Source organism: Octopus bimaculoides, chromosome 9, assembly GCF_046866305.1.
Source record: "Octopus bimaculoides isolate indiv1 chromosome 9, ASM4686630v1, whole genome shotgun sequence".
In the NCBI taxonomy this organism is placed as follows: Eukaryota; Metazoa; Mollusca; class Cephalopoda; order Octopoda; family Octopodidae; genus Octopus; species Octopus bimaculoides.
In genome coordinates this window covers 38422714-38432713 of record NC_142936.1, presented here as the reverse complement: position 1 = coordinate 38432713, position 10000 = coordinate 38422714, and the positions used below count along the sequence as shown (strand labels likewise).

The 10000-nt window shown below is 34.7% G+C and overlaps 1 long non-coding RNA gene across 3 annotated transcripts in view; it reads left to right on the top strand.

Annotated features, from left to right (window-relative positions):
- LOC128248720 (uncharacterized) overlaps positions 1-5583 on the top strand; it is a 17571-nt gene extending 11988 nt beyond the window's left edge. For all 3 annotated transcript variants that reach the window (XR_008264886.2, XR_016243118.1, XR_016243117.1), the window contains one exon: positions 5273-5583. This is a non-coding gene — a long non-coding RNA (uncharacterized LOC128248720). The remainder of the gene's footprint in view (positions 1-5272) is intronic.
- Positions 5584-10000: the final 4417 nt, after the last annotated feature.

The window sequence follows — 10000 nt, the reverse complement described above, 5'->3', positions numbered from 1 at the left end:
AGGTGTGAAAATATGGGGCTGGGAATTGGTCAGTGCTGGTGTGTGCGTGGTAGTGTGTTGTGATGTGATGTATTGTGTGGTATGGTGTAGTGTTGCGTGGTGTGGTGTGATGGTGTTGGGAGGTGGGGGCGAGAGTGGGGAAAACAAGGGTGTGGTGTGGGTTTGGCTGAGGGGGGAGGTAGAGGTAGGGTATGTGGTTAGGCAGAGGGTGAGGGTAGAGGTGGAGTATGTAGGAGTGGGTGTAAGGGATGGGGTGGGGTGGGATGAGAAGAATAGGAAGGTGGCGTTGGAATGTGTAGGGGTGGGATAGGCTTACGAGGGAGGGTTGACGTTGAAGGGGGTAGAAGGTGGGTAGGAGTGAAGAGAAGTGAAGAGAAGTAGGATTCAGAGCAAGAGAGGAGGGGTAGGTGGAAGGAAGTAGGTGTGAGGGGGAGAGAGCTAAGGGGAAGAGGTTAGTAGATATATATATATATATATATATATATATATATATGTATGTATATTATCAAAATAAGCAACAGGATATTAACTAGTAATGCAGAACGACCGTTTCAAGTAATTGAACAATGCAATCATTATATCAATATAAATGCAATGCTATCTTCAGCTGAACAAATAAATAAAAGCAATTTTAACAAGTAGGACACGTTAATATAATTTTACTTAAATATTTTAACCGAGTAAGAAGATGGGAGAAATACATGTTGTCGCTATTGTTGCTAGGAATAGATTATAACATGTAAGAATCGCATGGAGCATGGGCGGGGGTCATAGGTTTGTAAGGGTTGTAATTCATTTCTAATTCATTTATCTCTTTATCAACTACTACATTTCGAGCATTCGACGACAGATGAGGAGTAGGTAGAAAACTGACAACTGATGAAGTGTTAACTTTTGTTTTCCATATTTTTCTTGTTGTTTAGGTATTCCACTCGTTTATCCCTCGTTTGTTTACGTATTTCATGTTATTTGCACCATCGGTGATGTCCTGTAGCAATATATACATACATATATATATATATATATATATATATATATATATAATATAATATATTATATAATATAATATATTACAATTGAACGCAAAGCATCCATTTTCAAGTAAGTATATATATATATATTGTGAAAATAATAATATATACTGTGAAAATAATAAAGGTAGAAAATTTAGAAAAATGTTCATACCGGTGGCTAGCATGCGTAATAAAGTCAATAGACAACATATTTTCATATGTAATAGTGTATAAACAATTTACGTATTTATACACGAAAAAGGTGACCTTTGAAAGGGCACCTTACATGATAGAAAGGGCAGTTAAAGCGCAAACCACGAAAAAAAGCAATTCTAAAGGCAATTAAAATGCAAAAAAAAAAAATGTTTGTAGTTACTCTCAGGCTCGGGTATCGATGTGCAAAATATATTATTTCTTCTGCATCAATGTGCAAAATAAATTAATTTGCCATCTGTACTTCATCAGTGAGTGCGCTTAAATTAATGCATATTTATGCAGCAAACAGCACCGAAAATACACATGCTACATACTTATACATAATGTTTTCAAATTCACCGCGCAAGCGCAGTTACATTCAGCAGCAAATAATAATAAAAAATTAAAACCACGTGCCAGAAAGGCTTTGAAACTACGAAAATTTTACTGTGAAACTAATAAGGGTAGAAAATTCCCTTTGAAATTGGTCTTATTCGTGGTTCGAGATTTAACTGCCCTTTCTAGAATGTAAGGTGTCCTGTCAAAGGTCACCTCTTTCGTGTATAAATGTGTAAATTGTTTATACACTATTATATATGAAAGTATATATATATATATATATATAATGTGTGTGCGTGTATGCATATGTTTGTATGTGGTGGGATATATATATACACGACACACACGTACATATATTCATACACACACACAGATTATATATTTAAATTATATATGTTATACTAAATGACTTACAGCAAGTTTTTTTTTATGGGGTGATTTTGTATGTTATTTGCATATATTTTTATTACAACTTTGATATCAGTATAAAGTTGAACATTTCCAAATTTCTGTGACTTGTGAAGCTTTTAAAACTGTGTTTATCGATAATTTTCTGCTTTACTTTATTTTCTTATAACACTAAATTGCAATGCAACACATAAAATAGAATTAATTCGCTAGGCAATCAAAATAGAACTAACCGTGAGTAAAACAGACTTGTCTCATTAATATCAGCAACCTTGACGAACTCTCCAAAAGAACGTTGATGATTATAGGAAACATACTCATTTCACTAAGAATTGAAAGCGCTCGAACCGATATTGCATATCTGTTGAAATGTGAGAAATGTATGGAGTGAAAACATCTGTTTTGGCACGCTCAATGATAATGGCGTCTTCGATTACATGGTACGCAAGACAACTAGTCTTATACAACTACAAGGTTTTAGTTTATCCAAATTTTGGAGCAGCAGAATGAGTGCTCCAACGCTCAGCTTCAGATTGTGAAGAGGGTCATCAATGGGCTGAAGGAAATTGAGAAACCAGGTTGTATAGTTGTAACCATCGTTAATACCAACTCCAACGTGAATTGACAATTTCCATCTGGATTGGGCTGGTACCTGTTAAATGAAGATATCTGTATCCTGCAAAAGCAGTGAGCTGAAAGAATAGTTAGCACGCCGGGTAAAACGCTTAGTAGCATTTCGTCCGTCTTTATTTTCTGAGTTCAAATTCCGCGGAGGTCAACTTCGCATTTCATCTTTTCAAAGTCAATAAAATAAGTACCAGTTGGACACTGTGGTCGATGTAACCGACTTACACCCTGCCCCGAAATTGCTGGCCTTGTGCCAAAATTTGAAATCGATATTAGTATCCTGCATAAGGCAGCGAGCTGGCAGAATTATTAACACGCCGAACAAAATGCTTGGAGGCATTTCTGAGTTCAAATACTGTCAAGGTCGGCTTTGCATTTTATCCTTTTGGGGTAGATGAAATAAGTACCAGTCGATCAGTAGGGTCGATCTTTTCGACTATCCTTCTCCCCAAAAATTTCAGGCCTTATGTCCGTAATACGAAGGATATTAGTGTCCGGGGTTATGCTATTTTGGAGAGATAGGCACATTCAGAAAGCTATAAATACTTTCTAAAATTCTATGAGATGCAAGAATAAACTTTAAATAGGAAATGTAGAGATGAATATATAATTAATCTACATTTTTTTCTATTTTGATATCTCCAATTATAAACTGATGGCTGATTGTTACCCCTAACTAAAGTAAAACTTTTGCAAACAGGACTAACTGCTGAAACATCTTTATTAACCGCATCTGTTAGAATGATGATCAATGAAAATGTCTTCCTGACTCCAAGTACAAGTTTCTTTGAGGTATTTTCTCAACTCATTAGGTATTCTTTGAGATGATTGGCAAAATGTGTTTGAAATCAACAGTGAACAAGACTACAACCCCACCCATGGTGCTTGTTTTACTTCTTAAGTTCTGTAAGGTTCGATAGAGAGCTTCATGTGCAACTCCGTGAGACACTGAGCACTCGAACATTATTTTGAATCTAGCCATGTTCAGAAACCTCCGCTTGTAAGATCCTTTGTCAATATTGCTCACATGACTGTCATTATGTGCAAAGTTGAATGGCATCTTAAAAGTAAAATGATAAGTTGTGCCACCAGTGAGAAAAATTGCAGCATTTCCAGGTGAGACTTCTTTAATACCAATCTGCATATGTGAACGAACCTTTTGTCAAAAATTAGGTTGACCAAAAATATAAAAAAATAGAAGTTGTACCTATTCCACTAGGAGCATCAGAGAAAAATATTTCTGGAGCCAAGATGAATTTATATCAATGAACATACTGTTCTTGTTGTCGAATGTCATATCTAGTTGCCTGAAGAATCTTTTAACTGACATTAGCTACTACACGAACTGTACAATATTTTTACTGAAGATCAGTGCGTTTAGAACATCGGAGCTAAACGTTGAGGTATATCTTTTCTTTTTTTTTTGTTTTTGGAATATTAAGCTTACCACAGCATTTCTTTTTGTATTTAATTTTATGTCAAAGATGCTGTGGGTTGGATTGTGAGCAAATATAGACATTGAATAAGTAAAGAGAGTTCCTCGTCTGGATTGGAGAGTCCAACACTGCAGCCGTTTGCAGAATAATTTTCTCGTCTGCATCATCTTCCCAATGGCATTTAAGCTTCGCTATATATTTATAGATATATCAAGCAACTGTCTTTGCGCTCAAGGAATTAATCTGGACCATCAATAATGGAACTGTATAACTTAGATATGTTGTTAAAATACCAAGCATAAAAATATAATTGTATCTTCAAAACTTGGTACACAGTCTCAAATACTATGTAAGATGGAAAATAGCTTATTCTTTCATTGGTTCACATTTAAATTGGTATGGTGGTGGGTAGTCTCCGTCCTTTGACGATGAGAATTTAGTTGTTCGATCAACTGAATAAGCTGTTGCTAAATTAACATGTGAATGTTCCACAGACACGTTGCCTTTAACATAATTTTGACGCATAATCAGGCGGACACAGTGAAGTAGGCCTGTACATGTACCTTTCTTAAATTACAGGTAAAAATCAACCCACAGGGTATAGGTCGATCAGAGGATATAAAAAGTTGTTCAAGGTACCACGCAGTGACATCAAACTGAGTATCTCACGCTTGCAACCTACAAAATTTGTATGCATTGCTATCAAATCATGTTCATTTAAAAGACTCCACCAATATTTGTAACATAACCGTACACACTTATACTTCACATGAAATGTATTCGAATGCTGTCGATATTAAAATTTCTCATCTAGATGATATATATCTTCAAAGAGTTAGGACACGGTTTCAAATACCAACAAGAGAGATAATAACTTATTTTTCTATTGTTTCATGTTTACATTTGTTTACATTTCAAAGATATTCAAGATTTATTTTCCATGAGACGAATGATAAATTTTCACATAATTTGAAGTGTGTTCAAACATTTTACCAATTAACTGTCCGATGTATAAAGTATATAAAACATGGATACTTCAGAAACGGAAATAAGTATAAGAGTGCAACAAAGAAAGTAAATAATATTTTCTATCTAGTATATTTGAAATAGCGTATTAACTAGTCGGAGATAGGGCTCTTAAAAGTGGAATATTAATAGCTGCAGTATATATAAAAATACTATATGTGCCTGTGTGCGAGAGATAGAGAGATAGAGATGTATATAATATTATATGTATTCTTTTTTTCGTTTCAGTGATTTGATTGCAGCCATGCTGGAGCACCGTACTGAAGAATTCTTAGTCGAATGTATTGACCCCAGGACTTATGTTTTAAGCCTAGTACATATTCTATCGGTCTCTCAAGCCGAACCACTGAATCAGTCTGCTATAATGAATCCATAAACACATATAAAACATTCAAGGGTATAACTTTTCTCCCCTGAAAATATTATGCTCAGGTCCTATAAATATGAATTTAATATTTGCTTAAAATTTATTGAGTATTAATTGAAAAAGCTGTAAGTGAAGATCATTAATTTGCTGTTATAAACTTCCTAATCTTCAATTTCTTTTTCTTCTTTTATATGAATATAAACTATGTTTTTATATATACACCTATTACTTTAAGGAAATTAATTCCCCAACAATGCTACGTATTGAACCAGTACTTCGTTCGATGAAGTCATCCCTTCATGAAGTTAACACAATCTCTAATCGAATTTATACATATATATATATATATATATATATATGTACACCGTATATATATATACGCTATATATATATATATATATATATATATATATATATATATGTACACCGTATATATATATACGCTATATATATATATATATATATATATACGTATATATATACAATATATATCTATACACAATATATATATATGTATATATGCATTTATAAAATATACATATATACACAATATATATATTCACAATATATATATATATATACAATATATATATTCACAATATATATATATATATATACAATATATATATATATATATATATATATATATATATATATATATATATATATATATATACACCATATATATATATGTATACACTATAAATGTATACATATATATAAACACAATATATATATTTGTACAATATACATATATATACACAATATATATATATATATATATATATATATATATATATATATATATATATATATATATGCATATATATATTCTTTTATTCTTTTATTTGCTTCGGGCATTTGACTACGGCCATGCTGGAGCATCGCCTTTAGACGAACAAATCGACCCCAGGACTTATTCTTTGTAATCCTAGTACATATTCTATCTATCTCTTTTGCTGAACTGTTATTTTACAGGAACGTAAACACACCGACATCTGTTGTCAAGCGATGGTGAGGGGACAAACACAAACCATACACATGCATATATATATATATATATATATATATATATATATATATATATATATATATATATATTTATTTGTTTATTTATATGACCGGCTTCTTTCAGCTTCCGTCTACCAAATCCACTCATAATGCTTTTGTCGGACCGAGGCTATAGAAGGAGAAATTTGCCCAAGTTGCCACGCAGTGGTACTGAACCCAGAAGCATGTATGCAAGCTACTTACCACCACCACCCCTGTGCCTAATACACACACACATACACACACACACACACACACACACACACACACACACACACACACATATATATATATATATATATATATATATATATATATATATATATATATATATATATATATTCATACATACATACATACATACATACATATACACAGAAAACTCAGCAACACATGCTTCTTTAAGACTCCCCATTTTAGCGAGAGGATAACTACAGCCATCCGAAGAGCCATAAGAAGAGAAGGATTAGACATACAACTAGTCCACTCCGGCCCTTCTCTGAGAAGACACATAGCAAAGAAACGAGCAAGAGACAGCTATCAATGCACACTAGCTAACTGCCCCATCCATGACACAGATTTATGCCAACCGGTAAATGTTGTGTATAGCATACAATGTAACAAATGCAACAAGTTCTATGTGTATAGCACAAGGAGACCGTAACACATTCACATCAAAGTACATCTGAACACGAGAGCCTCCTCCTTCAGAAAACATCTAGACAGATGCCGGAACACCGACAAAAGCATAACAGTCATAATTGAGGCCAATGAAAGAAATTTAGGTAATCTAAGAATTAAGGAAGCTATCCTCATAGACAGACTAGAACCCCAAATTAATAACAGGATGGAGGTTGGCAATCAGTATATTATTTAGCTACATCTGGATGCCTGTAGGTTCATTTTTGATAACATGCTCATGTATTATATAAAAAAAAGAAAAAAAAGCTGCACGTACAATACATAACTTAGAAGCAGCGCTCGGTGTGCCAACACACACGAGCTTGAAATATGGCCGCCCTCACGCACTTCTCATGAGGAAGTCCGGAAGGAGCTTCGTGAGACAACTGCAGAGACGTTTCCGGAAAACAAAAAAAATCAGTAACCGTTGGAAAACCGATTATAGCAGTGAGTCGATCAATTCCTAGCGATATCTGAAAAAGGAGCTTTCGTATTCCAAAATATAATATCAGACTGTGGATAATTAAATTATAACAGTTATTATAGTCCACTCTGCATTATTGTGCTATTCAAGACACGTTATATTTTACTAACAATACACAATACTTCAAGCTAACTACAATACTCTCCTACATACATACATACATACATACATAATGGCTGTCCACTCGTGACCGAGGAAGACCATTGCCGACCTTCAGGAACATTGTGCGCTCTAGGAGTAACTTATAATTTGCATTTGCGGCGCCGTTGGTAGGTAATGAGCCTTGCTCTTGACAAGCATACACGACTGCAAACATTGTAGACCAAGCTTTCCCCATTCACTATACGAGCCGTGCGCTTTCACGCAACTTGCTTAAGTTCTTCACGTAGGATACGTGCTTTCTCAACAGTGTCGATCCCCTCCTTAACTTGCTTCCTCCATCTGTGACGATGACAGGCATTGTTCTGCAAGTCAGTGTCCTGCATATCACAGGCCTTTAATGAGGACTTGACACAGTCCTTAAATCACAGCTTTGGTTTTTGCCGGAGTCTCCTTCCATTTACAAGTTCTCCATATAGCATCTGCTTAGAAATCCTGCTATCCTTCATTCTAATAAGGTGTCCAGTCCAACGTAACCACTGCTTCTGCACCATTGCCTCAATACTCAAGATATCATCTGTCCTCAGGACCTGTGTGTCTGGAATTTTTGACGTCGTTCGTGCGTTTGTACTGGTTTTAGTTTTAGGATTTTAGGGTTAGGGTTTTAGGGTTAGAGTTAGGGTCAGGGTTATGAGTATTTTTGCCAAATTTGGTGAAAATCTGTTCAATACACCACCACAAATTTTTCACCAAATTTGGCAAAAATACTCATAACCCTAACCCTAAAGCTAAAACCAGTACAAACGCACGAACGATGTCATAAATGACAGTACCGCCGATAGTTGTTGTTGACAAACAACGGCAGTAATTTTATTCAAGGAAAAAGATCCCATTACACCGCCACAACGTGTTGTTGACAAACCGCAGCAGTAATTGTTTTCACCTCAATAGACGTCAGTGATTGGTTGCGATTACCGAAATACGAAAATTTTAACATGAAATAACTTCGAATATAAATTTTTTTCTCTGTTCTACAAGACAAAATATACAAGTATACGAAGTTTTAAAGTGTTTCGGTAGAAAACACACTAAATAAAAACTAAATAAAAAATGGTGACCGCCAAATCAGGAAGATCCGAGGAACCAAATATTGTAATAGCCTGGGATTCAAGGGACCAAAACTTTTTAATGCCCTACCAGAGAACATCAGGGATCTGTAAGGTGTAGACATGGAAATCTTCAAAAAAGGTCTAGACAGCTTTTAATCTGCAATTCCGGATGAACACACATCGTGGAAGCAGGCACAAAGAAGAGCAGCAACGTCCATCTCGCTACTACACAAGAAGCAATGCAGGAAAAATCCCCGGACGCAGTAAAGGCGGTGCACCAGCATGGCCTCAGCCTCTGGCTGAAACCCATAAAGGATAAAAGATAAAAGATATATATATATATATATATGTATATATATATGTATATATATATGTATATATATATATATATATCTATATCAGGTCATCCCATAAGTTCTGTCCGATTTTACCTTTTTTTAAATTGAATGAAATTTAATAGTATTTTAGAATGTCTTATGGAATTAAAAAAATATTTTCATGCATTTGTGTACATTTAAACTAATTAAATATTATTTTACAGAATAATATAATTAAAATTTCTTTGATTAAAACCCTTTCTAACATGAAAGTATCCAAAGAGCATTTGGGGCACATAATGCTTTATGGGTACAAAAGAGGAAACTCTGCAGCTGAAGCGACTCGAAACATACACTCAGTTTATGGGAAAGAATGCTTTAATGAAAGAACTTGCAGAAGATGGTTTGCAAAATTCAGAAGTGGAGATTTCAGCCTTGAAGATGAAGATCAAACAGGACGTCCAGTTGAGTTTGATGATAAGCTCCTTGAGGCATTACTTGAAGAAAATCCTGCATTATCAGTTGAAGAATTGGCAATAAAGCTTAGTTCAAACAATACAACTGTTCATCGTTATCTTCAACAACTTGGAAAGGTTCCTAACCTTGGAAAATGGGTGCCTCATGAATTGTTCGAAAGCAACCGCAAATCCCGAGTTGACATCTGCTCTTCTCTCTACTCTTGCGAACTCATTTCACCCTTTTTGGATAGACTTGTGACTGGTGACGAAAAATGGATCTTCTATCGAAATGTTAAACATCGTAAACAGTGGCTTGGTAAAAGGGAAAAAGCACAACCACAACCGAGAATGGAACTTCATGGGAAAAAGGTTCCTCTCTCTATCTGGTGGG